The sequence below is a fragment of the Spea bombifrons genome, chromosome 11, assembly GCF_027358695.1.
Source record: "Spea bombifrons isolate aSpeBom1 chromosome 11, aSpeBom1.2.pri, whole genome shotgun sequence".
Lineage (NCBI taxonomy): Eukaryota > Metazoa > Chordata > Amphibia > Anura > Pelobatidae > Spea > Spea bombifrons.
Genome location: NC_071097.1, coordinates 17,069,757 through 17,097,361, shown reverse-complemented (window position 1 = coordinate 17,097,361; position 27,605 = coordinate 17,069,757). Strand labels below are relative to the sequence as shown.

Genomic DNA, 27,605 nt, shown 5'->3' with positions numbered 1-27,605 from the left:
ATTTGTCTGTTCCCAGACATTCCTTCTATTAGGAGTTTTTGGCAAAACAAGAGAGACAACTGAGGAATTCACCAGGAGGCATACATACAGATGTTTGTCCAGGTGTAAAACCTGCTTTTCACACCAGCCATATAACTACTGGACAAATGGAGGAGATAAATATTTCATAACTGTAGATACAATCAGTCAGCACGTGTGGGAGACCTTATTTACTATACATTATTAATGTAGTTGTCTGTTTTATTTGTCTTAATAAAGACGCAGATGTGTCTAAATGTTGCTGCCTTGTTGATGCAGGTACAATATGAATCCTCTTCTAATAGCTTCTAAAATGTATCATTTTCACCTGCTGCATTCAGAAACATTGGGGCCCAGTCCGAACCCAAAGACAAGGCCCACCTCACATGTCTTTTCATATGTTCCAGATGGGGTCACCATGCCCCAAAGCCTGCAAAGGCCCAGACACAGGGTGAGAGACCCAGGTAGAGGGCCACAGGGTCACAGTCCTGGGTATTGGGCTGCAAGTGCCACTAAGGGGGCCCATGACACATCATGGAGGCTAGTCCCCCCTGCCTGCCGAGGCCTCAAACAGTGGTACTGGTTGTACAACCTGATGATGGCCCTGGCACAAGGACACAATGCTCTGCCGTCCAGTATGCAACTGCATTGGTATATTACATATTAAATTAATTCCTCAGATATGCAAATAAAAAAGGTAACGACTATCAAATGCATTAAACCATAAACTTCTACATATAATGAAAGCAATAACGATAAGTAGGTCAGTAGCTGTTTCTTTTTAACACATTTTAATGACATATATTACATTTAATTTCCCTGGCGTCATATATAAAGAGAGATATATCTTGATAGGATAAAAAAAAAACAAACTATATTTTTCTTTTCAGTAGGTGACAAGACACTGGCAAATTTTCAGCAACCCCAAATATACTTCCAGATTCATTAATGAGACAGTGGGAAAATGAAGCATAATACAACCCACGGTAAATATTCTACAAATCAATAATTAATTATCTTTGCTATTACTGTTTAACAGAGACATATTCTATAGCTCAGAATTCGAAAATTGTCTAGATTTATCATAATAGGTTTGCATAACATCAATACATTATTTACATTAAAAGTTCACTGTAAGATGAATCATTTTTACCAACTGGATGTTTCTTTCAAAAGGTTTGAATTTGAGATTATGAAACGCCTTCTGATCAATAAGAAGTACATGTTCTAAATTACAAAAAATAATTTATATATATATATATATATATATATATATATATATATATATATATATAATAAAAGTTATTTCAGGAATTTGCAGAATTTTATATACGGTATCTATTTTTACTGTTCACTTGGCGGTGGTGTTTTAGTGGGTTTGTGAAAAGAAAGCTACATGGTTCCTTTAAAGGACAGCCTGACACTGGTTAAATGTTAAGAAATGACTGGCTTTCTGGCTTTCCTTAAAACTAATAGATTGTGTTCTCCTTAGAATGCATCATAGTTTAATGTGTATAAGACATCAGCAAGTAAGCAGGAAATCGAGGTCTATGTATTGATAATGGACGAGAGCCTGATAACCTTATTATAGAACCCCCACCCACATATGAGCGGGGCAAAATTATATTACAGCTGTCTATAGTGCTCATATGTCCTGCTCACAACAAGTTTGTTACCAATGAACTATTTACCAGGTTTAGATAAAATACACGTAGAGCATATACATACCAGTATATAGTCCATAGTTTGCTTTCTAAGCCCACTTTCCTATATAGTCCATAGTTTGCTTTCGAAGCCCACTTTACTAACTACATAAGTTGTTGGCACTCAACAAGGGTTAAAGCACATCTATCACAAATGCTGCATTTTCCTAATCTATCAAGTAAGTAAACCTATATATTTTCAATTAGAGATGAAACAAAACAATATACATGTATAGAAACCCCACCATTTGCATTATTTCTTACGGTTATGTTCTCCTCTTAATGCTCTAGCCCCCTACTAAGTAATCTCTCCTCTTTTGTAAAGTTTCTGATTGTTGTTGATTGGGTAATGCAGCCTTTCTGTGGAGAGTTCATATAATTATTAATTCTGTTTTATATGGCACCATCAGATTCCGCAGCGCTGTACATGGCTACGTAACAGGTAGTATATAACATAACGAGATGACATACAGAAACAACAAGTGAGGAGGGCCCTGCTCCAATGAGCTTACAATCTAGAGGTGATAACGCTAAGAAATTGATGAGGTACCATTTATTGCGCCATCTAACATGTATATCTCACCATGATTTAAATGTTTAAACAGAATACCTTAAAGAATCCTATGCTGGTTGAGATACTAAAAAGCATAGATTAGATGTAGTTTCAATCAATTAATTTAGTCACGCTTAAAGTTGTGGCGGTGACAGTTCCCCTTTAAATATTAAGTAAACCCTTTAAGAACAAACTGTAATGTTTCATTCAAGTGTCTGTCCAAAAGATGTTTAATGATGTGCCAGCACCAATAGGGTTGCAGCATTTTGTTAGGGAAGAAGTGTGTTGGTTGTCTTCATGGTTACAGCTGGCGCACGCAGTTGTTCAGGAAGTCCATTTTTATCTGATGTTAAATTAGGTGCTTCATGATCCTCATATGAAAGATGATGTGTCAATTGGAACAGGCCTTTATTGAGTGTATGATATGACCCTTCAATCTTTTTTCTTGCCTGCAAGATACACAGTGCACTGACGGAACTCCTTTAGGCAATGAAATCATCCAGATGACTTTTTTCAGAGAAAAAATACACTTCAGATATTTTTGTAGAATTCAGAATACATTTTTTTTAATTACAGGGACAGTTCAGGGACAGCATTACCAAAAGATTAATGTACCGTATTTTGATTATAAGACGACCCCCCCCAAAATGTGAATATTTATTTAGAAAAACAAGAAAAAGCCTGAATATAAGACTACCCTATAGAAAAAAAGTTTCAGGATCTTGGCAATCTTCTTTTGGCCTAGGCCATCTTTATGTAGATTATTTTTTTCAGATTCTCAGTTCTTTGCCATGAGGTGCCATGTTGAACTTCCAGTGACCAGTATGAGGGCTGGTCCAGGTCAGATTGGCTCGGCTCTCTATCAAGTCTTTTGGACCTGCACAGTAGCAATTTTCTACTCGCCCACAAGCCAGCCTGTCCCTAGGAAGGGACTCATTGTTTGTTTCAATTAGACATTAAAGGTATCCTTTTACACCTTTGTGATTTCTTTATAATATAAATACCTTGATTTTGGCTAACACAGTAAAATCATTTCTCTTTACACTAGAACAGGCATGTCCAAACTTTTTTCGAAGAGTGCCAGATTTGATGAAGTGAACATGTGCGAGGGCCCACCATTTTGCCTGACATTTTCTGAACCATTAAAATTAAATGCAAATTAACTATTTTATGCAAAGTTTATTGAAAACCACATCTATCCCTTTCTCACTATCTCCCCTCCCTACCCCCCTTCTCCCTCCCTACCCCCCCTTCTCACAATCTCCCCTCTCCCTCCCTACCCCCTTCTCACAATCTCCCCTCTCCCTCCCTACCCCCTTCTCACAATCTCCCCTCTTCCTCCCTACCCCTCCTTCTCACAATCTCCCCTCTTCCTCCCTACCCCTCCTTCTCACAATCCCCCCTCTCCCTCCCTACCCCCCTTCTCACAATTTCCCCTCTCCCTCCCTACCCTTCTCACGATCTACCCTCTCCCTCCCTACCCCCCTTCTAACGATCTACCCTCTCCCTCCCTACCCACTTCTCACGATCTACCCTCTCCCTCCCTCCCTACCCCCCCTTCTCACGATCTACCCACTCCCTCCCTACTCCCCTTTGTAGGTCACTTACTGTCAACTCCTGTGTTGGGAGCGTGAGGCGTTTGTCTTGGGTGCCGGTGCTTCACTGCTGAGTGCCGGCATATGATGTCATATGCCGGCACTCAGCGTGAAGCGCCGGCACCCGAGACAAACACCTCACGCTTCCAACACTGCACTCTGGGCAGCGCAGAGGCAGGCGGCGGCAGCAACGGCGAGCAGAGGAGTCCTGGATTTCTGTCAGTCAGGGGGGCCCAAGAGGTGCTGAGCGGTCGTTTTCAGCAACCGCTCGGCACCCCTTGGGCCCCACTGACTGGCAGAACTCCAGGGCCCGGTCGCGACCCCGGAAGTTCCGCCACTGCCTACAATTTCTTCATCAGATGCCCTTGTGGCTGTGTGTGCCGGCGCAGGGAGAAGGAAAGGCCAAATCTTGCGATCTCGGACGTCGCTAGATTTGGGCTTTCCTTCTCCCTGTTGTGCGCCGGGATCTGACAACAAACCCCGGCGCACAACAGCTGTTGCCGCGAGGATCGCAAGGGAGCGGTATCGGAGGTCTTTAACAGACCTCCGGCTCCCTTGAGTGATTTTAAGCCGGGTTCAAGAGAGATCCGTCCGTCTCTGGAGGGGTGCCGGATGCCGGCACGTTGGCACCCCTCTGATGAGCGGCACCCGGTGCGGACCGCCCCCCGCTGGGTACGCTACTGGGGGAGGGTTAGATTTCAACCCTCGTCTACAGTCAAACATGAACCCTGTTTAAAGTTACTGTAGACGAGGGTTGAAATCTAACCCTCCCCTACACAATTTCTTCATCAGATGCCCTTGTGGCTGTGTGTGCCGGCACAGGGAGAAGGAAAGCCCAAATCTCGCGCTTTCCTTCTCCCTGCGCCGGCTGATGACGCCAAGTCCCGTGGCTCACTTGGGGGCCGTATCAGTCCGGAACGCGGGCCGCAATTGGCCCGCGGGCTGGACTTTGGACATGCCTGCACTAGAAGAAAATGAAATTTATATTGTTGCCTATAACCCTTTGTTGTAGCAAAGCAATTATTACTATTGTCCATTAGACTACTAAAGTCATTCTGATGTTTTCATAAATTAATTGTATATTTCTTCTTAATATGTTTTTTAAGTTGTTCCCAATAGCTTTTTGTAACACTGAGCATTTTTGACCCTCATTTTATTTTTTGAAAGGACTTACAATACATTAAGATAATAAACGGCAAAATGAGCTAAGCAGGCATATGTGCCCTTCTCCTTTCTCACACAATCCATTTTCCTTGTACCTCTCTATGCAGACACCACCTCCTCCTGTCACCGTTTGTGATGGTTTAACATTCCTTGATAGTGAGGTAGCTGATAATTCCTAGTAAAGCTAATGCCATGTTATGTTCCTCTTGTTTATGTCGTTAGCTCCAAAGCTAAACAAGTCAAGTACTACCAAAATATTCAATTCTAACAAAAGAGTCCAGCAGACTTTTCACCACTTTGTGGATTCCTGTGTGCCTACTGCTTCCTAACTTCCTGGTGATTAAAACGCATGAAAGAAGGGAAGAAATGGTTGTGTGCATGAATGCAAAAAGTATAATCCAGTTAAACAGGAGTTTAAATGGAAAAAGTCCTTTTCAATTCAGGTCAATTCCATACAAGGGCATTTAAACCGTAATCGTCGCTTAAGAAGATTAAGTTCCTGGAGGCTTGTAGCACATTGGATAAACCTTGGCACTGATGTGGTTAATGTTACAAATTTGTAACAGAACGAATGGTTAACCCTCCAAAAATGTACTTTTTACCAGTTCTGAACAGTGACGAACATATTGATCCTTTCATGGTATGGTGCCTTTTATTTCTTGTGTTTGTTTACGTCATATTCTGAGATCTCGTTTCCATGGTACCACAGATTGTATTTTTGAGGGATGTTGAGTTAATTATATTTATTCTGCATTAAATCCTCCATATAGTTGCAAATCAATTATGCTTGCTGTTGTATGTAACAAAGATAACAAAAGTACAAAGTATATTTATGAATGTATTCGATGTGGAGAAGTATGTGTGATTGCATAAATAATGCAAATAATGCAGTGCATCTTCATTTGTAAATAACAAAGAAAAAACGAATTAATAACAAACTTATTTTTGTTGAACAGATCTAATGTGGATTTTAGAAATTGCTATGTACCTACTAGAAGAAGTACAGATTGCATACGGTACTACTCTTGTCGGGAATAAGAAATTGTCTCTCTATTAGAGCTGGGCAAAAGATTTTCTTCCAGTGCCTTCCTAGTTTTGTGAAACCATCCATGGGAATACCATTGCCCATGGAATCACTAAAGTTTGGGCAGAACCTGACATTTCTGTAATTTGTAGAATATGAGCAAAAGGTTTGGCCCACCTCTACTACTCAATAGACCAGAGTTTGAAACTTGAGCTTCAGTACCAGAATAATATGGAATTGATAATTATCATAGGCACCAGCTTGACGTTCTTATAAAGATAGGAGGGGTCAATTGAAAGAGATATATATATACTGTAAGACAGCACAACAGTTAAGCACACTGAAACATGCCTCCTACATAGGAGCAAGTTTATGACCATGCTTGGTCATGATGTTACCGTTAAGCTATCTGCTCCTTGAACATTAAAAGCTCTACTGTTAGCAGTTAACATTTATCACAGTAAGCCATGTCAAAGTAACACCGGTCATGATGGTGGTGGAAGGACTCTCTTTAAATGGATCAACTATTTCCACTTTTCCATGGCCAATGTGAATTCTCAGATTTACTTATTTGTAATGAAGGATCTTGCCCAGGAGATCCTTTTGAGGATACTCATATGTTTAGAAACTGAAGCCACTTTGGAAGAAACTTACAAAACCATGAACATGCCCTTTGATTTGAATTATTTTAAAGTTATGTAAAAGTATGAACAAATGATATACATCTAGTTCTATACCATAAAAAATATGTTTGGTCCCCAAGGTGGCTGCTGTCTGTGTGTTAGTAACTGTCAGTTTCTGTCTTTATACTATTTTTGTTAAAGATATACCCACAAAGGCACAGGGTGGTATAGCTTGGCACTACTAAGTGCCAAGTTAGCAGCAATGCCCGGTGTTTGGGTAGCAGTTCTGGTCCCCTTCTACTACTAAGCTCTTGACTAATGTCTGCTCACAAAACCAAACAAAAACAAAGATGTCAGCATGCATTGCAGCAAGTGTGTATTATAAATGTTTAACAATTATTAGAAAACACTAACAACTTCTCTAGCCAGTGTTTACTATTTATCAGCTAAATTGGTTGGGTTAGAACTTTAATGACCCCAAAGAAACTACTTTTATGAGGCAACTATGTTTTGGAGAACAGATAAAATTATTACTTATACATCCGAAGCTTAACAGACACTTTTCACAATAACCCAAAGGTGACATTATTATTATTATTATTATTATCTCTGTGTAATGCTGGTCAAGAATTCATGAAGTTCATAACAGAGAGTTACTTATGAGTACATTCAGCTGTACTCATTTTACTTATCCTTACCTAAACAGTATTATACCTGTATTCACGCATAAACCTCTGGGTTTGCTTTACTGTTACATATGCAGACTGAGTATGTTTAAGCTAATTTTCCCCAAATTAAATGGAGAACATACACATCCCATTAAATATAATACACCAGCGCAAGTGTCACAGCAAGGAGAAGTATTGCTTTTGTCATAGTCTGCGTGCATTCACATTTAACTGTGTGAGCTTTTTCTATAAATATAAACAGGCAGACTAGCATTCTGCATTGAGTTCTAATATACCCGTTTGTAGTTAAACTGCTCATTGGTCACTACAATATATCACATTTGATGGCAGTTCATTTCAAGATGATTGGCTATGACTTAAGACTGGTGTTTTGCTGCCCCACAGTGGACATCATGGGAAGTGCACCTTACTTGCCTATTTAACCCCCTGTGTCACAAGAGCTGCTTCACAATTTAATAGATGTAGGTTGCAACAATGTATCTAATAATATTTTGATGATGGACCGTGCCATGTTTTTAGAGGTGGCCGTCCCATTATGTACTATGGAACCAACATAAAATTATTCATGAATCTAAAACTCTATAACAAGAACTATATTGAAAATATAAAGACGCCCATGAACATCTGTAAACATTGTGTGTTATTGATGTTCATAGGAAAATTAGTAAGACTGCATTTGACTATTCTTTGTATATGGAGTTTTCAACACTGCTCAGCCCCCATAGATAACTGTTCAACTGGCGACCTAAAGAACAGATTTGGCCTTTCTGAATGACCCATATGTTCTACTGCATTGCATACATGGGAGTTGTCTCTCCCTAGGCTACAGTTCTCAATGGCTGACTGCTCCCGCATTAACAAAATGAAGAATACTGACTTAAATTTCTCTGATCGGAGCACTGGCTAACTGACTTATTTTACTCTAGGTTCAAATACTGTTAGCAGTGTGTTCACAGATCCCATCATAAAGGGAGAATTGTATACTATTGATTCTTACAAGCGTGTATCAGTCAATGGATTTATAATATACTTACTGTGGCAATGCCGGATTAAGTATATAATATATAAGTGGCAACTTCACAGTTCTAAAACCTCACTGAATTTAAAGGGAAGGCACCCCCCAAGTAGTAGGTATATGACTTCTTTTGGACTCAAATGTTTGGTAGACATGAGTCTACCTTATTTTTCATGAGTCCTTATCATGCACAAAAATATGTATATAAAAAGAAAATGTGTATATGTATACATATATACATATATATATTAAATTGTGTAAATCACATTATTATTCTTGCTATTGCCTCGGTTTGTGGCGCAAATTGTCAGACCACAGTGAAGATGTATTTTAGTTTATTTAGATATTTTTACATTTTGAAGTATGCATATTAAAGTACTCACTATAACTTATTATTCTAAGATAAGGGACTAAACTGTCCTTTTAACTATTTCAATGTTATATGCCTTGCTTTTAGTAAACAAAAAGGGGCTTATTCTTTATTATACCGTTGCATGCACAAGAAGTGTATCTGCAGCAATTTAATGACTGTAATGCTGTATTGATTGTGTATTGGAATGAAATTTACAAACAATTAAATACAATGCAGCTATAAAAACATAACTAACTACCTAACCTCCAATCCTTCTTACAGGACTGTATTCACATGACTGTATAGTGGACTATACACATACATATTACTATATATATATATATATATATATATATATATATATATATATATATATATATATATATATATATATAAAAATATATATATATATTTATAAATATAGTCATCCTACAGTATATATATATATATTTATATACTGTAGGATGACTATATTTAGAGATCTAAAGACAAGGGCAGACTGTTTGTACCATGCCAATTAAAAAGAAATTAATTCTCCAGAAAGCAAATCAGAAAATAAAAACAAAACCTTTAGCCCTGTATATTGACCATTAAACGCCGCAAAAAGCAATGTACCTGCAGAATCAGCACCACTCCTTTATGTGGGTGCTATGTTATAATCACCGCTCCTCACTCTGGTTGCAGTTTTTAGAATAAAAGCCTATCCCCCCTTTCCGTGTCTCGCTACCACAGTGACTCCTAATCTGCAGTGCAGTGGTTGGAATCAATGCAGTTATAAAGGTTCTGTGTTAGAAGCTTCCAGCCAAATCTATGATATCATATAATTGTCTTGTCTCGTGGTTAAAAACCTGCTGGGAAATTTCCTGGGCCTGTTGCCAGCCAACACTAAGGATATGTCAAGAGCAAATTCAACTTGCAGAATGCTCCTTGCAAATACCTGCAGTGTTTGTGTCCAAGTCCCTTAAACATTATGCTGTATAATACATTCCTAAGATATATGGCATGGGAAAGCTACCTTTCTAATTCACCGAAACCCGGTTTCATTTAATTTGATGGAAGTGCCTCTTGATACACAACCCTACTTTCTCTGGTTTACAAGAGTATTTCAGGGAACTGGGAATTTTAAAATATTATGGTCATATCTAGACAGCAAAAAATGTTTCCACTTGTCTGTCTAGTGAACATATAAGCCAATGACAGCAAATTGTTAAACAATCTTGTATTTGTTTGCATAAAGGCAGTTTAGATAGATGACAAGGGAGAGTACAGATTTTTTTTTTCCTGCCTAACATGTTCTGTGTTATATGAATCACTCGCAGCGGTAGTAAAAAGCAAACAAAAAAATGGATTGCTTGCCTGCAAATAAATAATAGCATGGGAAGGAGAGATTTACTAAGCATGAAAAGCGGGATTGTGAAAATGCATGCACAATCTTTTTATATCATAATCATGGGGAGAAACCTTACTTTTTCATCTGGTTTCTGCATTATGCATGCCAGCACATATTCATTGCTGCATATTGTAGGGGAAGCCATCATAAAAAGAATAAATACACATTTATGGCTAAAGGATGCGAGAGATAGAAGATATTTAATATGTACACACAATTAGAGTATACCCTTCATGTAAAGTGCATCCCTATTAGTTTATGCCCTAGTAGCATTTAAAGGGAACCCCTTAGTGATACGTGTTTGGAAATTTCACATCCACATTTGCATTGTTTGTAGAAATGATGGCTGTCCCTTATCTACAAGCTAATTGATGGTATTTTCTGCAGTGTTTCAGGTTGGCTTGTTTGCATTGTATTTAGCCCTTTTTTTTAGCTGCCCTACCCATCATGTTTATCATTTTGTTCTATCCCGTTTCTTTCTATTATTTTCCTTTATTTTAGTTGTTTTGTTTTATTATGATAAATAATAAAAATTAAAGTCAAAATATATTAAAAAAAACATTTTAAATCACTCAGAAGCAGAAGCATGGTTTTCCTGTGTTATAGGGAAAAAAAACATGTTTACTGCTTACATTTTAGACAATTAATACAGGAAACAAGATCATCTACGGATCCTGTTGTAAGAAGCCATAGGGATGTGAATTTGTCTTTTTCATCTTCCCTAAAGGCCCAGCATGTCATTTTCCTGGGCACAGTAAGATATACACCGCTGTTCAAAAGAAATTTCCTTGTTTTTGAAAGGCAAATTTTGTCCATTAAAATAACATGAAACGCATAAGAAATGCAGCGGTGACATTGTTAATGTTGTAAATGACTAATGTAGCTGGAAACGGCGTACAGAGGCCCTTATCGGCAACCATCGCTCCTGTGTTCCAAAGGCACTTTGTGTTCGCTAATCTAAGTTTATGTTTAAAGGGCTAAATGATCATTAGAAGACCTTTTTTTGCAATTATGTTACGCAGCATGGAAACAGCTAAGTGACCCCAAACTTTTGAACACTAGTGTATTGGTATACATTAAACGTAAGGGTACAGCCATTATAAGTAAAGTGAGGTGGTGGAAACTAGCTTTGATTTTAAGACAAGTTAAAAAATAGTATTGTATGTGATAAATTAAGACTTTTCTTAACTGTATCATAACCAGAAGCTCCATACACTTCCGTTGAAGAAGTCACATCACAATTCTGAAGTATAACTCGCACGTACGTTTCACATTATCAAAATGTACCCTTTTAGTGCTTTATAGAATGTATGCAGTAAAATGCTCAGTGCTTGGAGCAATCCAAAGGTTAAACATGGTTATTTTGCTAATTGGTAATGACTGATCATCAACTAATAAATGCAGCCGCTCAGTGGAGAAACGGTTTCCTCATCGGATTTATTAGAAATGTCTCCTGAGCACTGAATAGCTGGGACAAGAATTCGTAAAATATCACCGTAAAATGCATCATAAGAGGAAATCCACTTGACATTTCTTAGTAAATGTCAAATTTAATCTGAATTGGGTGTGTTATGCATTATTTTGATGGGTTATTTCAACGGCATTTTACCAACAGCATAATTAAAAAATGATTATTCTAATGTATGGTGAAAGAACTGGTCACGTAACATACTTAACTCACCATTTAAGTCAATGATACACTGCAAAGATGTATATCCATTACTTGTAGCATCTACTATAGTCTGGACCACTAGTGGTCCCATCTAAAGAAAAAAAATGTATAAATACTATGGGAAATGTTTTAAAATTCATGGCTTAAAATTAAATCATTAACATATTTTGACAAATGTGAAGGCCATTACACAATGGGCATTCAGGGCACCCTCTTATTTCCTGTTTTATGCACTGGTTATAGAGCATATTACAAAGAAACCAGTCACGAGGGTAAGGTGGAGTTGGAACATTGGAAGAGAGTTTCTTTAAAGCTGGTGGACTATTTAAATTCTTTTCTCTGTTGATTATTGTAAACCTAACATGCTATTAAATCAGTAGTATCATTAATTTAAGGACCGTTTGAGGGTTATGGGCATTGGGCATTTCACAGCCTATTGAAAATGCTATGACAAAATAAGATGGGAAACATCTATCCGATGTATACCAAATTTTGTTCTTGGCAACTAAGTACACCTTGTATATGCTGCCTATGTATGTGTGAAAGCTAGTAGACTGTTCCAGACAATACTGTTTACAATGTATTAGTAATGAACATTATGGAAGAAGGCATCATATTCTCCCTAATACACAAGGATCCTACATTATACAAGGCCAGCTCTGCCCTTCCTGCTGGAGAAACCTACTGTTGGCCTTCACAATCAATAGTGAAGTGAGGGAGTGGAAACCTGACAACTCTCCCTTTAGTGAATAAAGCACTTTCATCCAACATTAAGCAAAATAATGTAATGTAATCACAGTACTAGACACAGATTGTTTGGGGTCTCGGGGGTGAGGCTTTTACAGGGTGAGCTCTAAGGGGGCATCCACGGCACAGGTTTACTCCTTTTTGATCCTTTGTGGTCTTCCAGTTGGGGGGCTTATGAAAGTAGGTATGACGTAATATACCATTCTGTCACTAACAGGTTGTGTGTATTGTGAGTGAACAGAACATAAAGTTACTTTATGCACAGATTGCCTGTTCCCCCATTATCAGAGACACTGCTTGAGTAGAAGTTGTACTAGAAATAGCACAGGCACGTGCTTTAATCCATTCACCAATTTGGTATACTGCCTCACAGTGAAAAGCAGTTCATGCACAGACATTACGAATTTGGATTAGCCTGATGCATTTGTTCCTATGGAGGAGACTTAATCATAGGCTGTCTAAAACAATGCAGCCACTAATAGCATGACCACTGACGCAGTGTGGACCCAGTGATCTTGAGGAGCTGAAATATTTTGTGAAGAAAAAAAATCTCTAGATAATTCTGGATTTCAAGGAAAAGAATGTAATAAAGTATGAGACTAGGCAGGGCTGTTGGTTCCCTTGTGCAAAGGAAATTTGCCTTATGGATGAGAGATTAGCTTGATGTAAGGATGGAGATTGTTCTACTGTAATGGCACATCATCTAAAATCTGAGACACTCCTGAGCGGGGCAAGCTATTTCCTGTTGTCTGTTCTCAGAGAGCTAGCTTCTCATTTTCTTTTTTTCTTTTGGAAAGGTCAAGAGGCTCTCCCCTATCATAAGAGGGTAAGCCATATGATGATCTCATGGAGCCTCATGGAGCCTGATGATCTATTTACCTCACTGACTAGATTTATGAAGGCCAAAGCGAAGATTGCTTCTCTGTCTTTAGGCTAAGATCAAATAAGTACCCGTGAGAGGGAAAGCTTGGTCCTCTGGCCTTAAGCCAGACTAGGTTGCATTGTACAAGGTACTTACAGAGGCCCCTGGTTTGGTCTACCAAGGCGCTGAGCACTTGGGTGTACTGTGTGGACCAACATTTTTGCACCTCACAGCTTGGCTGATAAGAGCACTGTAATGCTCTTTGTAACCTTTAACACACCTTTTTTCACTTAAGAATCCCATAGTGGAACCAGGTTTGTTTTTGGTTGCCTTTTGGCTGCCATCACCCCTTGACGACTTTAGTAGGTTCACTCTTCCAAAGGACTTGGACAAGGGTAGCCGATTACTCCTGGTAGAGGAAATTTGCCTTGTATTTTGGTTCTAGATTCCCCTTGGAAGGATTTGTCTGATATGCTGGTCAAGATATTTAATCGGTTGTGTCATGTGGGCTTAAATATGAGACTCAGCCTATAGCAAGCTATATAATATTGTCTGCGCCCCACTGAGCTTGTCAAACTCTTTTGTATATTTATTATAATAGAAAGAAGACCCCAGATTTTCCCTTGCAATAGGCGCCTATGTCTATAACAGTTTAAATAATATTTTCATCTATAGAGGTTTTGTGGTTGCTCAATAATTAATATATACATTTTCATGGTTTGTTTACTTGTGTAACCTTTGTCTACAGAATGTAGAATGTGTTCTACCGTAAAACAAAAATAGGACGTATAGCCTTCTTCCAACACTTATTCATCATTGTTTCTCATTTATAAAATGTGTATCTTTGTGACTCTCATAACAATATTTTTGTTCGTAGGTGATATCTTAAAATATTTAATGTTGAGAAAAGCAATAAAAAATGTGACTCTAGAATGATATCGCTTCATTATATCAATAAATAGACTCCATGGACTCATGCGTAGCCAGTCAACATCAGATTTAAAGTGACAGGTCTTAAGGTTTGTTAGTGTCTTATAACGAATAGATCTACAGACATCTGTAACTAAGTGTATTCCAAATAATGTAATTTGCCATTGAGTTACGCTGAATAGATTCTAAGCAGTTAACCCTTTCCCTCATTGCAAACAGGGATACAAAGGGTTATGTCGGATCTCGCTGCCTATGCTTCCCTGCAGGTGGCACTCACTGACTCTGTTCCCCATCCCATATACCCTTCCTGCCTCATGTTTTCACAGCTGCTGCGAAGCCTCTTCAGTCGCTGCAAGCCCTGATATTAACTGCACTTGTCACAGAGCTGGATAGAAAATGCGAAAGGGAGAAAGCTGCGTTTTCAGCCCGTCCCTTGCTGTTTCTTTGCCTGATGCCCAGATGTGATGTTTGGAATGCCAGCCAACGTGTATCAGACCTGGATGCAAAAATGTAAAACGTGAATAAAGGATGTCCTCGCAGTGCAACATCCTTAGAGAAACTGGATATATTCAACATCACCCTGAACAAAAAAATAAAAACAGATTGTCTGCTTGGGCTCAATGCAGTCAACCTACTGGAAGGATTTTAGTCTGCTTCATGGAGTCAGAGGTGGGTTTCATATCTAGCCTGTAAGATTCATGTGCATTTAGCTAGCAAACTTCTCTTAAGTGTTTTCCATCATTTTCTTTCCCTACTGCATTGACTAGGACAACTTGTCTTTATCCCATTCCGAAAAGAAAAAAAAAAAATACGCACACCGCATCTTCCTGAAATGCACATCTCTTCATGTGTGACAACTGATTACCCACAGTAATGCCTGGGCTGCCGCTGCCTTCTGTATTGTGTTCAGAGTGTTTTCTGTGGATATTCCTAGCGCAACATATGTCTAGAACTGACATCAGTTTGTGCCGTGTCTACCAGATAAGGTCAGGATGAGTGATTTAAGCTTTTGTCCCAGAGGATTGACTCTGATGACAACATCTGTAATAAGGGGGATTTTCCTCCAGAGAAAATAAAAAGGATGTTCAATTGAATAAAGCAGAATGGAAATGGACCTGATAAGTACATGGTACATAATACACGTGTACAAAAATGTATAAATGTATTATGTTATATGTCCAGAGGGCAGTTAAGTATACGTATTACATTTGCTGCATGCTGTTCTGTATAGGCTGTTATCTATATAACCCAAGTATTTAAAGAAATATTTTGAATCTCCAACTACTTAAAGTGTTATAGCGGGAAAGGTTTTGGGTTATGTCTAAGTTTGCTGGGTACAGGCTCCGAAAACTTGGTTCTCAGCCCATGAAAGTAGCCACACATAAATAGCTTGTTTACTCTGTTCAGTATAGTGTTCTCTATATGGGGTTTCCTGCAGTTACAGAGAACTGCAGGGATTTCCATACTGGTGGAGAATGTGTCTGTATGCCTGTGTCCGATACTAAGAAAATAGTACACCAGTGATCTAATTAGTGAAACTAATTGTATTAACAGAGAAGCACTTTATAAAGCATTACCCGCAATGGGCTATGTGCATAGTGTAACGATCTGTTGGCATTTAGTCTTGTTAATGCAACATTAACATTATTATTATTTTAAGTTTTTAGTTATGTAAAAATCCAATGACCAGCACTTCTTGCAAATAAAGAAAGTTTATCTCATTTATTTAAGATATCATCACAGGTTTTTGTAACATAAACATTACATGCTACAGGGTTTTGTGAGCTGTATGGAAAGTGCCAATTGCTGCAGTTTGATGTAAATAAATAATTCCTGTGGTGTTTGTTGTCAAGGTGACTGTTATTACATGGACCAAGGTTATTGCTTCTTATTAAAGATAGTATACGGGCACATATGTCACGGGTCTGTGGAGATTATGGAATTACCAAGTCATGAAAAAAAATGTGTCCATTTTACCGTATAAACCATTTTCCCACAGATAAGCAAAGGCAAACACAAGAGGCTTAGACGGATTCTTTGTCAAGGGGATATTTCAGAATTTCAAAAATAAAATTTGGGGTGGTTTCTAAATTTGAAGACAAGATTGACATAAAACAGAGTAATGGTATACGTTTAAATCAAACTCACATTAAGACAAATGAACAACACCTCAAGCCAAAAATATAAAAAACAAATTTTATCTATGATAATCTAGTGTGTTCTATGTGTTTGGTCTTAAATACCAGAGTAACCCAAACAAAATAACATTAAAAAATAGTTAATATAATTCATGATGGTTTTGATTTTAGAAAAGCACAATGTGCTGTCAGAGCTTCATGACTCCTTTATTATAAAGGTTAGTAACATTGATTTTTGCAAACTTTTTCCAGCATTATTAGATGTAAAAATGTAATTAAAAATGTAATTAAAAAAATAAAGAAAAAACCTCTATTTTACTTAAGAATTGTTAATAAAATTCCGGTAGGTACACTGACTTATCTGCTATTTGATATAAGGTTTAGAAATGTTGCCTGTTGCTCCAAATCTGTCTCAGGACAAAACATTTTGTCAGGCTTGTAGCTGTTAGAGTTGACAGCAGAAACGTACGTTGTTTAGACCGCAACTGTAAATCAATGTTTACCTGCAACATTTTGGAGGCAAAAATAACACTTGATACTACATATGACATGTTACAAAATAGCTATATTTTTGGAGCACAGTTGTATATTTTTTCTTATGGCTCATATAGTTGTGTATGTTACAAAATCAGAAAACATATGTCAGACATTATCACTCTATACTTTACCGAGATTGTGGTAGATAGGTGGAACAGCCTCCTAGCAGAAGGTATAGTTGTACACACAGTGAGGGAATGTAGAATATACATGGGATATGCATGTGGCTATCCTGAATCAAAGATGAGACCAAGGGCTGATTAAGGTTTAAGTGTTTACAGCCATACTAGACGGGGTGAATGGTTCTTATCTGCCATCAAATTCAGTTTCTAAAATGACGAGAAAGCATAACACGTTGTGTTTTGAATGACTTCTTCAGATATAGGGGATGGCTTTAACATCCAATTTCAAAGGGGTGTATGCTGCATCATGGTCTGGAATTTACATGGTTAAATATGGGGCAAATTATTATGGAGTGAGCAAAAATATGGAGGCAAACCAGTGCTGGCCTAAAAGAGACATAACAACATAACACCAGATCTGATTCTTCAGTCCACAAAACCAATTAACTAAGCTTTGTGAATTTTCTTATGTGTAGAATTCTGGAGTAAGATATTAAATATGTTCTAAAACAATGTAGCTGTCAGAAAGGTCTACTTAGCCTATTAGGGAATCCAGCACTGAGTCTGGGGAACACTCTTCTTAAGGAAGAGAGCTTGCATATTTCTTACATACTGTGTAGGAGTAGCAGAGAGAGAGGTTCACATACATTTCGCCTATCCAGATCCATCAACGCAATATTATAGATAGAGGAGTTCTTGGAAGGCTTGAAAATACAATTAAACTAAAACCGGAATCAGAGTCATTCTTTACAATGTCCGCATAGGAATTCAAATCCAAAATGCTATATATATATATATACACACACATATATATATATATATATATATATATATATAAATACAAGTTGTATTTATCTTACAGGCGATGCTAAGGATCAAGGCAGGTTTCAGTTGCATTATACATGAGAAAAAAATCTTCTTCTGTGTTGAGTGTTGGCATATGATGTTATATACCGGTGCACTGCATTTTAACAATGTTTTTAAGGATGTTGTGCCAAGATTTGAGAGGCAGAAAGTGCTATTTTTATGTTTCACCTTTTTAGCCTAAAAGAAAAGCAGTTCATATATGGCGCAGAAGGCAATCCGAGAATAAAGGTTTAGCGATAGTCATAGAACTAAGAGCGTTTTGTGTTTGCGCTAGCCTTCCTCTCATCATCAGCACTTTCACCTTACTAGAGAACATCATAAAGTGGAATGAGATTTGAACTCATATGGATTGGGATGGATTCAGAGTAGGTGTGCTTCAGAGCCCAGATCAAATTGCATTCTTAATTTTTCTTTATATAAAGGCACCAGCATCAGCATTTTGTATGTATAAGATTTTTGTAGTTAAAAACATAAGCAAGATTAATGTATGGTATAAATGTGCAATGCTTTTCAACTTCTTATTACCTATGGGACACAGCATTACAATAACAAAAACACGTAACAGTGGTATACATTGAAAAATCCTCAGAAATCTTTTCTTATCTGCTCTATTTGAACAAAAATGTAATACATGTCAACACTACAGAAAATAATGAAATAAAAATAGTAATAAGAAAGACTGAAAATACTGCGTAAAGATAACTTAAGGCTGTGTCAGATAATTCTATAATAAAAAGTTATTTTTTAAATTGCAAGCATTGCTACTCTTCGTGAAATAGTCAACCATGTGAGCTTTGAATCAGACCAAATAGCAGCACCAGGTGTTATCTGGGGCAGAAGTATGAAAAGTGGTCAAATAGAACAGTTCAATCAGCAGGAAAAGCCTATTGGCACCAAAATCATGTTTTGTAAAAACTGACCATTATATACTGTATACATTTAGTTGTTTGATATAGGATTCTTTAAACTAGTAAAAGACTTGAATGAATAGTAGGTTTGCCATCTAAAGACATTTCTGAAGAAATGTTTTCACATTAAGCAAGAATGTACGGGTGTTGTATGGCTTTATTATTTTAAAATAATAGATAAGAGAAGTTGCACTTTAACCATATTACTACTTATTACTATTACTACATTGCTTACAGTAAGTTGCCAACTTTTAAAGAGATGTACATACAGAATAAATAATACATTTAACTTGTAATAATGTGATATTAATTATAATATTTTTTTACTAAACATGCTGGAATGAGTTTCTTGCATTTGAGGACTTCACCAAACAACATGTCCCAGAGTGTCATCTTTGTCACCAAACAGCTTGTCTCTGTCATCTTTGTCCCCAGCTTGTGATTGTCCCTAAGCAGCTTGTCTATGCCTTGTTTGTGTTAAAACAGCTTATCACTGCCCTCAAGCAGTTTATCTGGGCCATCTTTGTCTGCAAACAGCTTGCCAACTTTGCCACCAAGGAGCTTGTCAGTGCCATCTTTTGTCCCAAACAACTGGTCAGTGCCCCAAACAGTTTGTCAGTGCCATCTTTGTCACCAAACAGCCTGTTATTGCCCCAAACAGCTTGCCAATTGCCCCAAGCAGCTTGCCTGCATCATCTTTGTCTCAAACCACTGGTCAGTGCCCCAAACAGCCTGTCTATGCCATTTTTCTCCTAGTACAGCTTCTTTGTGACATCTTTGTCCCCAAACAGCTTGTTCTGCCCCTAAACAGCTTGTTGGTGTCATCTTTGTTCCAAAACAGCTTGTCTGCATCATTGCCCCAGACAACTGGTCAGTGCTTCCAAACAGCTTGACTGTGCTATCTTTGCCCCAAACCAGCTTGCCAGTGCCTCTAGACAGCTTGGCTGTGACATCTTTGTCCCTAAACAGCCTGTCAGGGCCCCTACACAGTTTGTCTGTGCCATCTTTGCCCTAAACAGCTTCTCTGCACCAGCTTTATCCCAAAGCAGCTTGCCAGTGCCTCCGAACAGCTTGGCTGTGCCATCTTGGTCACCAAACAGCTTGCCACTGCCCCAGGCACCTTGCCTGAGCCACTTTTGTCCCAAACAACTGGTCGGTACCATCTTTGTCAGTGCCTCTAAACAGCTTGTCTGTGACATCTTTGTCCCTAAACAGCTTGTTGGTGCCTCCAAACAGCATGTCTGTGCCATATTTGCCCTAAACAGCTTCTCTGCACCAGCTTTATCCCAAAACAGCTTGTCAGTGCCATCTTTGTCACCAAACAGCTTGCCACTGCCCCAGGCAGCTTGTCTGAGCCATCTTTGTCCCAAACAACTTTGTCAGTGCCTCCAAACAGCTTGGCTGTGCCATGTTTGTCACCAAACAGCTTGCCAGTGCCCCCAACAGCTTGCCAGTGCCTCAAACAGCTTGTCTGCATCATCTTCGTCTCAAACAGCTTGTTGGTGCCCTTAAACAACTTATCTGTGCCACCAAGCAGCCTGTCAGTGCCCCCAAACAGCTTGTCTCTGCCAGTAAACAGCTTGCCACTGCCCCCACTGCTAAATTGTAAGCTCTTGCTTTGTATAATCTTGTCTGTGGATATTTCAGTACATTATAAAGAATTGTACTGGTAACTTAGTCAAGAACCTTCTGTCTACGGGTTAGAATCAGCTGTTTCTTACATGACGATTTTACATGGTTATTGAGGTTATTGGGCCACATATATATATAATTATATATCACTTATCATTACAGTTTATTTTAATAATAATGTACTGAGGAACCAAATATTGACATAGAGAGTAAAATAGTTTCAGTATAAACATATGTTTTTGAATATGAACATCTAGTATATATATATATATATATATATATATATATATATATATATATACATATACATATATATTCATTATATATAATTATAAAGCACAGTCCCTGCCATCATTTTATAAGATAATCAAACTACGATGGCTAGAAGTTGCCAATTATGTCTGTTGGAGTGTAGGGTATCTGTTGCTATTAGATAATGACCTTTAGATTGTCTTCTGACTTTCCATATTCCCTAAAGATGTAAAGTCTGAGGTTAGTTTATCAGACAAAGGCTATTTCTAGAAGTTATAAGTGCCTTTGTAAATGTAATATCTATAAATCAGACTCCATTAAACATGCTTAAAGTAGCTCATTGCAAATTTATTTCTTTACTCTTAGGTCCTTTTGTTTTATGCTTTTACTTGTTATGCTTACACTGCAGTACACATTTAATTCAGAGTACATTTTGGTTTATATATCGTTCAGTTAATGCTATTTCTATTTTTCTTTTCTTCTTTTGAGCAGCAGCACAAAGGCATGCTGAGCATTAAAGCTATAATAACATTCCTTATCTAGATGTAATAAATAAATTGCAGAATTTTTATCTTCAAAGGCCCTATAGCACTATGGAAAAAAACCTCAATAGATTGTCCAGCCTCAAGTAAAATTCCATTCCAACTTTACTGGCAACTGATGGTTCAAACAAAACTGATTTAGAATAATAATAGATGCTAATGACACCAGTTAATTTGCTCAGTAGGTCTGAGATAATTAATTAAACGATCGTTGTGGGCATTGCAGAAATCATATTTGGGTAATATATAGGTCATTTTGTTTGTACATGCATAGTTTATATCCTCTTGGTACACAAGTTTATTTTGTGGCTATAACTTGAGTCCTTTTTAAAATTATAGGTATAGTTTATCTGTCAGTAGTGCTTCGTATCCCAGAGATATGGAGATACAAAGTCAAATTTACTTTATAGACACCTGCGCTACTGTTAAGAACAGCCTGGAATGAAGAATTAATGCATGGAATACAGCTGTCTGAGGTACAGCTAGTTTGAGTGGAATTCGCACTAGCAGCTAAGTGCTGGACTCACAGCGGGCTGGATCCTTGATGACTGGCAAGCATCCACCAGACAGGGACTGTTATGCCTATGTCAGTAATCTAAGGGTCCCCAGCCAGTCATAAAGATTGCATCAATTAGCAAGTTTAAGCTAACAAGTTTTATCAGTTGATTCATATCAAATTAAAAAAAAAACAATGATAGTGTTCTTCGCTAGGTCCAGCAACTGTGAAAATGTCCTCCATGAACCATTTCCAGGCATTTTCCTGGTTAAAATTAGTGTGTGTGGGTGTCAGTGTACAAGGTTAAACTAATTTTGTGTGATGGTATACAAGTTAAACTGGGTACAATATCTGTCAGTTTACAGTGTTAGAATGCGTGTGTCAGCATATGGTGTTTCTGTGTGTGAGGAGAGCATCAGTGCACAGTGCTACAATGAGTGTGCGTGTTAGAGTATAATGCTTGACTGTGCAAACTTTTAGAATGAGTATGCTTTGTGTGTGTCATTGCACAGTTTGAGTGTGTGTTTTGGGGGGGTGTCATTGTACCATATTTAACTTTGTTGGGTGTAAGTGTATGGTGTTAGAATGAGTGTGTATTTCTGGACGGTGTGGTGTATTGGAGTATGGTGTTAGAGTGCGTGTGTATGTCGTTGGAATTGTATAATGTTAAACTGTGTTAGTCTTCAGTGTGTGTGTGTGTTGGATTGTGTGTTGGTGTCAGTATACAGATTTCAATATGGTGGTGTAAGGCACATACCTCACGTCTTCTCCCTTGTAAGAGCGGGGTACAGGTACGCAGGATCCCGGTCTTCTCCATGTTGGCATCGGATGCCAACTTTCGTATATTCTTTACTCCCTGCGGGTCTGCAGGGAGCTGATGTCAGGAGCAACATTCTAGCATGGCTGCCAGCACAAGGGGATGTGTATTCTCTGAGTGCCCCAAACTGTTTAATTGTCTACTGGTTTTTGACACTTGTCTGTCTCCTGGTTAACCTGTTGTCTTGCACCGGCCTCTGACCTGCCCTGATTAACCTTTTGCCTGCTGCCTGCCCCTTACATTTAGAGTTTGACCTGGTTTACCCCTAGTCTTCTGCCTACCATTGACCCTTTGGTCGTGACCTGATTTACCCATTGCTTGCTGCCTGCAATTTTCCTTTAGTCTGTTACCGGATATCCTGCAGCCGGTCAGTCACCTTTGAAGTATCACTGTGACTGTATTGTGGAAATTGGAATCCTGTTCCAGTCTTTTACTTCAGACCCTAACAGAATAACTGAGTCCATTATGGAGTCCGCAGGTATGGCTGAGGATATTGTGGCTATGACCAGGCCTCTTTAACACAAACTGTCGAAGACATACAAGCAGGTCAAGCAGATCTAAATCATCAGTTGCAAGAAATGCGGGCTGGCCAAACTGACCCCTGCCCTGGAGAAGCCAAGGCTCCTGAACCACAGATCCCTCTACCTGAGAAATTCTCTGGGAAGATATCCCAATATAACTTTTGTCACAGCCTAGCAACCCTAAAACTGAGATTGTATGGCAACATATGCACAAGTCACAGAAGGCACAAGAAGAAAGAAGTTTACACAAGGGACATTCCTTGGCCACCAGGCCTTGTAAGTGGGACTTGCTTCTTACGCATAGTACTCAGCCTTCTGGGGTCTCACAGTTGGCACCACGTGATGGTTTGCTATACCATAATACGAATGTACCACCAAGAAATAACAAGATTACTTCATGTGTGAAAGAAGAAAGACAGAAGAACTGATCAAACAACATTTCTGGTGGCCCTTCTGTGTATAAGGACGTTATTTCCTATGTTTCTGCATTAAAGATCTGTGCCAGCGCTAAGCCTTCACGTATATGGCCAGCTAGCCTCTTGCAACCTCTTCCATTTGCCAGTCAACTATGGGTAGATGTGTCCATGGACTTCATTGTAGATCTACCACCCACTCAAGGATACAATATTATTTTTGTCGTTGTAAACAGATTTACAAAAATGGCACACTTTATTCCCAAGAAAAAATGGCCAGAGACATGTTACCCAATTCACCTCACATTTCTGGCATGCCTTCTGCCACGGTTTACAGATTCAAAGTCTTCTGCTTTTCATCCGCACAGCAAGGACTCTGGGTGATGCCTGCTGGTGTCACAGTAGGAGAAAGAGTAGCTTGGCAGGAGTGCCCAGTCGGGGTACAGGGCGTCCCATCACATTGGTGGCAGCAGTGGGATTGCTTACTAGTCCTCGCAGAGATTGCAGAGATGGATCACTCCCCAGCAACTGAGTGAGGGCCTGGGAGATGGTGCAACCGGCTTATCTCCCCAGCAGCAGCAGGAACGCCAGAGAGGGCATGCAGGTGGATGCAGAAATCAGGGAACCACCTTTGTTTACCATCCTCCCCACAGACTACAACAGCGACCCCCTACTGGGTTGAGTGCAAATACTGACCCATGTGCAAAGGAGGGCCTGATGGAGAACCATGTGTGGTTTGCTGTGACTATTGTATATAAATTACCCCCTTGAACTGTTTAAATAGTGGTGTGTTTTCAATAAAACTGTGTTTTCAGGACAGTACATGTGATTTAATACGTTATGTTTCAGCTAGCCACAGCGCCAACACTGCTTCTGAGCAGCAGCATCCCCCCTCTCTCTTTGATCATTACCTGATTTACCTAAACCACAGGTGCAGCAGGCTACATTAAAGAATAGGCTGAACCAGGGCAAGTATGTGGCATGGGTGTGTTTGAATGTGTTGCTGGGTATGATAGCGTGTGTGTCTGGGTATATTTGTTAGTGTGTGGGGGTATTTTAATGTGTGGGTATGTTAGCTTGTGTCTGTGTATGGTATTATGTGTGTCTGGGCGCGCTATTATGCGTATGTGTGTTTGTGTATGTTATTGCAAGTGTGTGAGTGTGTGGGTATATTAGTGTGTGCATGTGCATGCCTCTCAACTATCTTGCTTTCTCACCGAGCTCTACCTGGGTCCCACTTTTTGGGGTGCGCACACTGCCAGTGGTGCTATACCTCCTAGGCTCTGCCCCTGTTGGCACAGTTTGGCAGGGGTACAAGCTGGGAGGTATGCATGTGTGGGGTATGTTAGTGTAAGGCACGTACCGCCCGGCGTACGGTACGTGCCATTCAAGGTCCGGGACTTACCTCCCGTGGCAGACCGCGTCTGCCCGCGGCAGACTCCCGGTCCCTGTCGCCGGCTCGGGCAGTCTGTTCTTCACTCCACGCGGGGAGCTGGGGAACACGCCGGTGACGCGGCTCTGGTCCCCACAAAGGGGGCGGCGCTCCAGCACGCCGCCCTAAACTCCTCTCCTCCTGCTAACAGTGTGCAGGAGGGAGGGGGAGGAGTGGGGATAGAGGCTTCCCCTAGAGGGGCGGCACCTCTGGTGCTGTCTAGCAGGAGATTGACGGTAGGGGGCGGAACAGAGGGCGGAGATCCAGACGTGACGTCAGACGCCACGTCTAGGATCTCCATAAAACCCTCAAGCTCCCTTATGTCGGCGCTCAGATATTCTGAGACGCTCTGTGCCCTACACAGCGTCCCCAGTTCTGTGCTCCTTAACCTGTTTTTGTACTAATTTGACCTGACCCTTGCCTGTGACCTGTTTACGCTACTTTGCCGCCTGGACCTGACCCTTGCCTGTGACCTGTTTACGCTACTTTGCCGCCTGGACCTGACCCTTGCCTGTGACCTGTTTACGCTACTTTGCCGCCTGGACCTGACCCTTGCCTGTGACCTGTTTACGCTTCTTAGCCGCCTGGACCTGACCCTGGCCTGTTACCTGCCTACGCTATTTGGAGTACCGCCTCTACCTGATTTTTCTACTGTGCCCTATCTCTACTACTCCGGACTATTTTTCAGTTACCACCTGTAGTCCTGCATTCTGGGCTCCTTCTACCCTGCTAATACAGACACTTGCTGGTGTCTGACATAATATCTGAGCCATACATGGAGTCTGCGGGGCTAGCTGAGGCCATGACGTCTATGTCTCACCAGATAACCTCCCTTAACCGCACTGTGGGGGAACTTCAAGCGGAGGTAGCTGATCTCCGGTATCAGCTACAGGAACTTCGATCCGGACGCCTAGCTCCTGGAGGGGTTCTGGACCCCGAACCTCAGATAGCTATGCCTGATAAATTTTCCGGAGAGAGGTCCCAATTCCGGACTTTTATTACAGCTTGCCAGGTGATGTTTACTCTGAAACCTCGCACCTTTGCCTCAGACCGTGCGAAGGTACACACAGTAATTTCATTACTGGCAGGTGAACCACAGCAGTGGGCCCATCACCTCCTCCGCACTAATGACTCGGTCATTGACTCCTGGTCCACATTCCAGTCAGCTTTAATCAAGGTCTATGATGATCCACTAAGAGCAGCTACTGCCCAGAAAACACTGCGCCACCTCAAACAGGGTAGGCGACCAGTGGAAGAGTATGTTACAGACTTCCGCCAAGCTGCGGTGGAATCTATGTGGAATGAAGCAGCCCTCCTTGATCAATTCCGTTTAGGTCTTTCGGACCCTTTGAAAGATGAACTGGCACGCGTTGGGATACCTACCTCCCTGGAGGTACTTATAGACTTGGTGATTCAGATTGATCGCAGATTACGTGAACGTAGACAGGAGCGTACCTTGGAATCCAGCCCTCCTAGGCGGCGGCTCTATCAGGCTCCTGCTCCAGCTTCTGCCCCTACTCCTGCGGTTGTCCGATCTCCTCAGATCTTTTCTCCCTCCATGGAGGAACCTATGCAGATAGGCCTCTTTCGGGGACCACTTTCAGCCGTGGAGCATTCCAGAAGAAGGACATTGAATCTCTGTCTTTACTGCGGCAAGGCTGGCCATATGCTCCGCGAGTGCCCTGTAAGACCCTCTAAGTTGGGAGGTAAGCTGTTTACGATGCATTCCACAGAGAGACCCACTGTGTTTCGTTCTGCTCCTCACTTATCCGTCTCTCTCATTCTACAGTGGACTGAGGGTTCCGTCACCACGTCGGCCATGGTGGATTCCGGCGCCAGCGGGAACTTCATGGATTCAGCATTTGCTTCCGTGCATCGTATACCTCGTCTCACCAAGTCCAAAGCTCTGCATATTCACCTGGTCGATGGTAATCCTCTAGCCTCTGGTCCTGTTACTCAAGAAACCACTCACCTTACTCTTCGCCTGGGAACCCGTCATCATGAACTTCTGCAATTTGATTTAGTCCAGTCCCCCTTGTTTCCTGTTATCCTCGGTTTACCTTGGTTAAGACGGCATAACCCCTGTATAAATTGGGAGAAGGGAACTCTCTCCTTCTCCTCCATCCATTGCAGAACTACTTGTTTATGTCAACGCACTCCTCCACATGGACAGTTGCTTTCTCTGGAGTCTCAACCTGTCAACAAAATAACGCCGGGTATCCCTCCCAGCTACTATACTTTTGCCGATGTTTTTGAAAAGAAAGGTGCAGACAAGCTCCCGCCTCATCGCAGTTATGACTGTCCTATTGACTTGCTTCCTGGGGCTCCCATTCCGTATGGACGTATTTATCCCCTCTCGGGTCCTGAACTCAAGATTTTAAAAGACTATATTGATGATGCTCTTAATAAAGGGTTTATAAGACCTTCTACTTCTCCGGCCGGTGCAGGCATGTTCTTTCGTGGGAAAGAAAGATGGGGGTCTGCGTCCTTGTATAGACTATCGTGCTCTTAATGACATTACAATTAAAAACCGTTATCCGCTGCCCTTGATACCTGAACTTTTAGATCGTCTTAGCTCGGCCCATATTTAT

At 40.2% G+C, this 27,605-nt stretch overlaps 1 protein-coding gene across 1 annotated transcript in view; it reads left to right on the top strand.

The window, feature by feature from the left end:
* Positions 1 to 14,627: 14,627 nt before the first annotated feature.
* LOC128468609 (cGMP-dependent protein kinase 2-like) overlaps positions 14,628 to 27,605 on the top strand; it is a 65,955-nt gene continuing 52,977 nt past the window's right edge. Inside the window, exon 1 of the mRNA XM_053450360.1 lies at positions 14,628 to 15,006. The gene's annotated coding sequence lies outside the window, so the exon portion shown is untranslated. The remainder of the gene's footprint in view (positions 15,007 to 27,605) is intronic.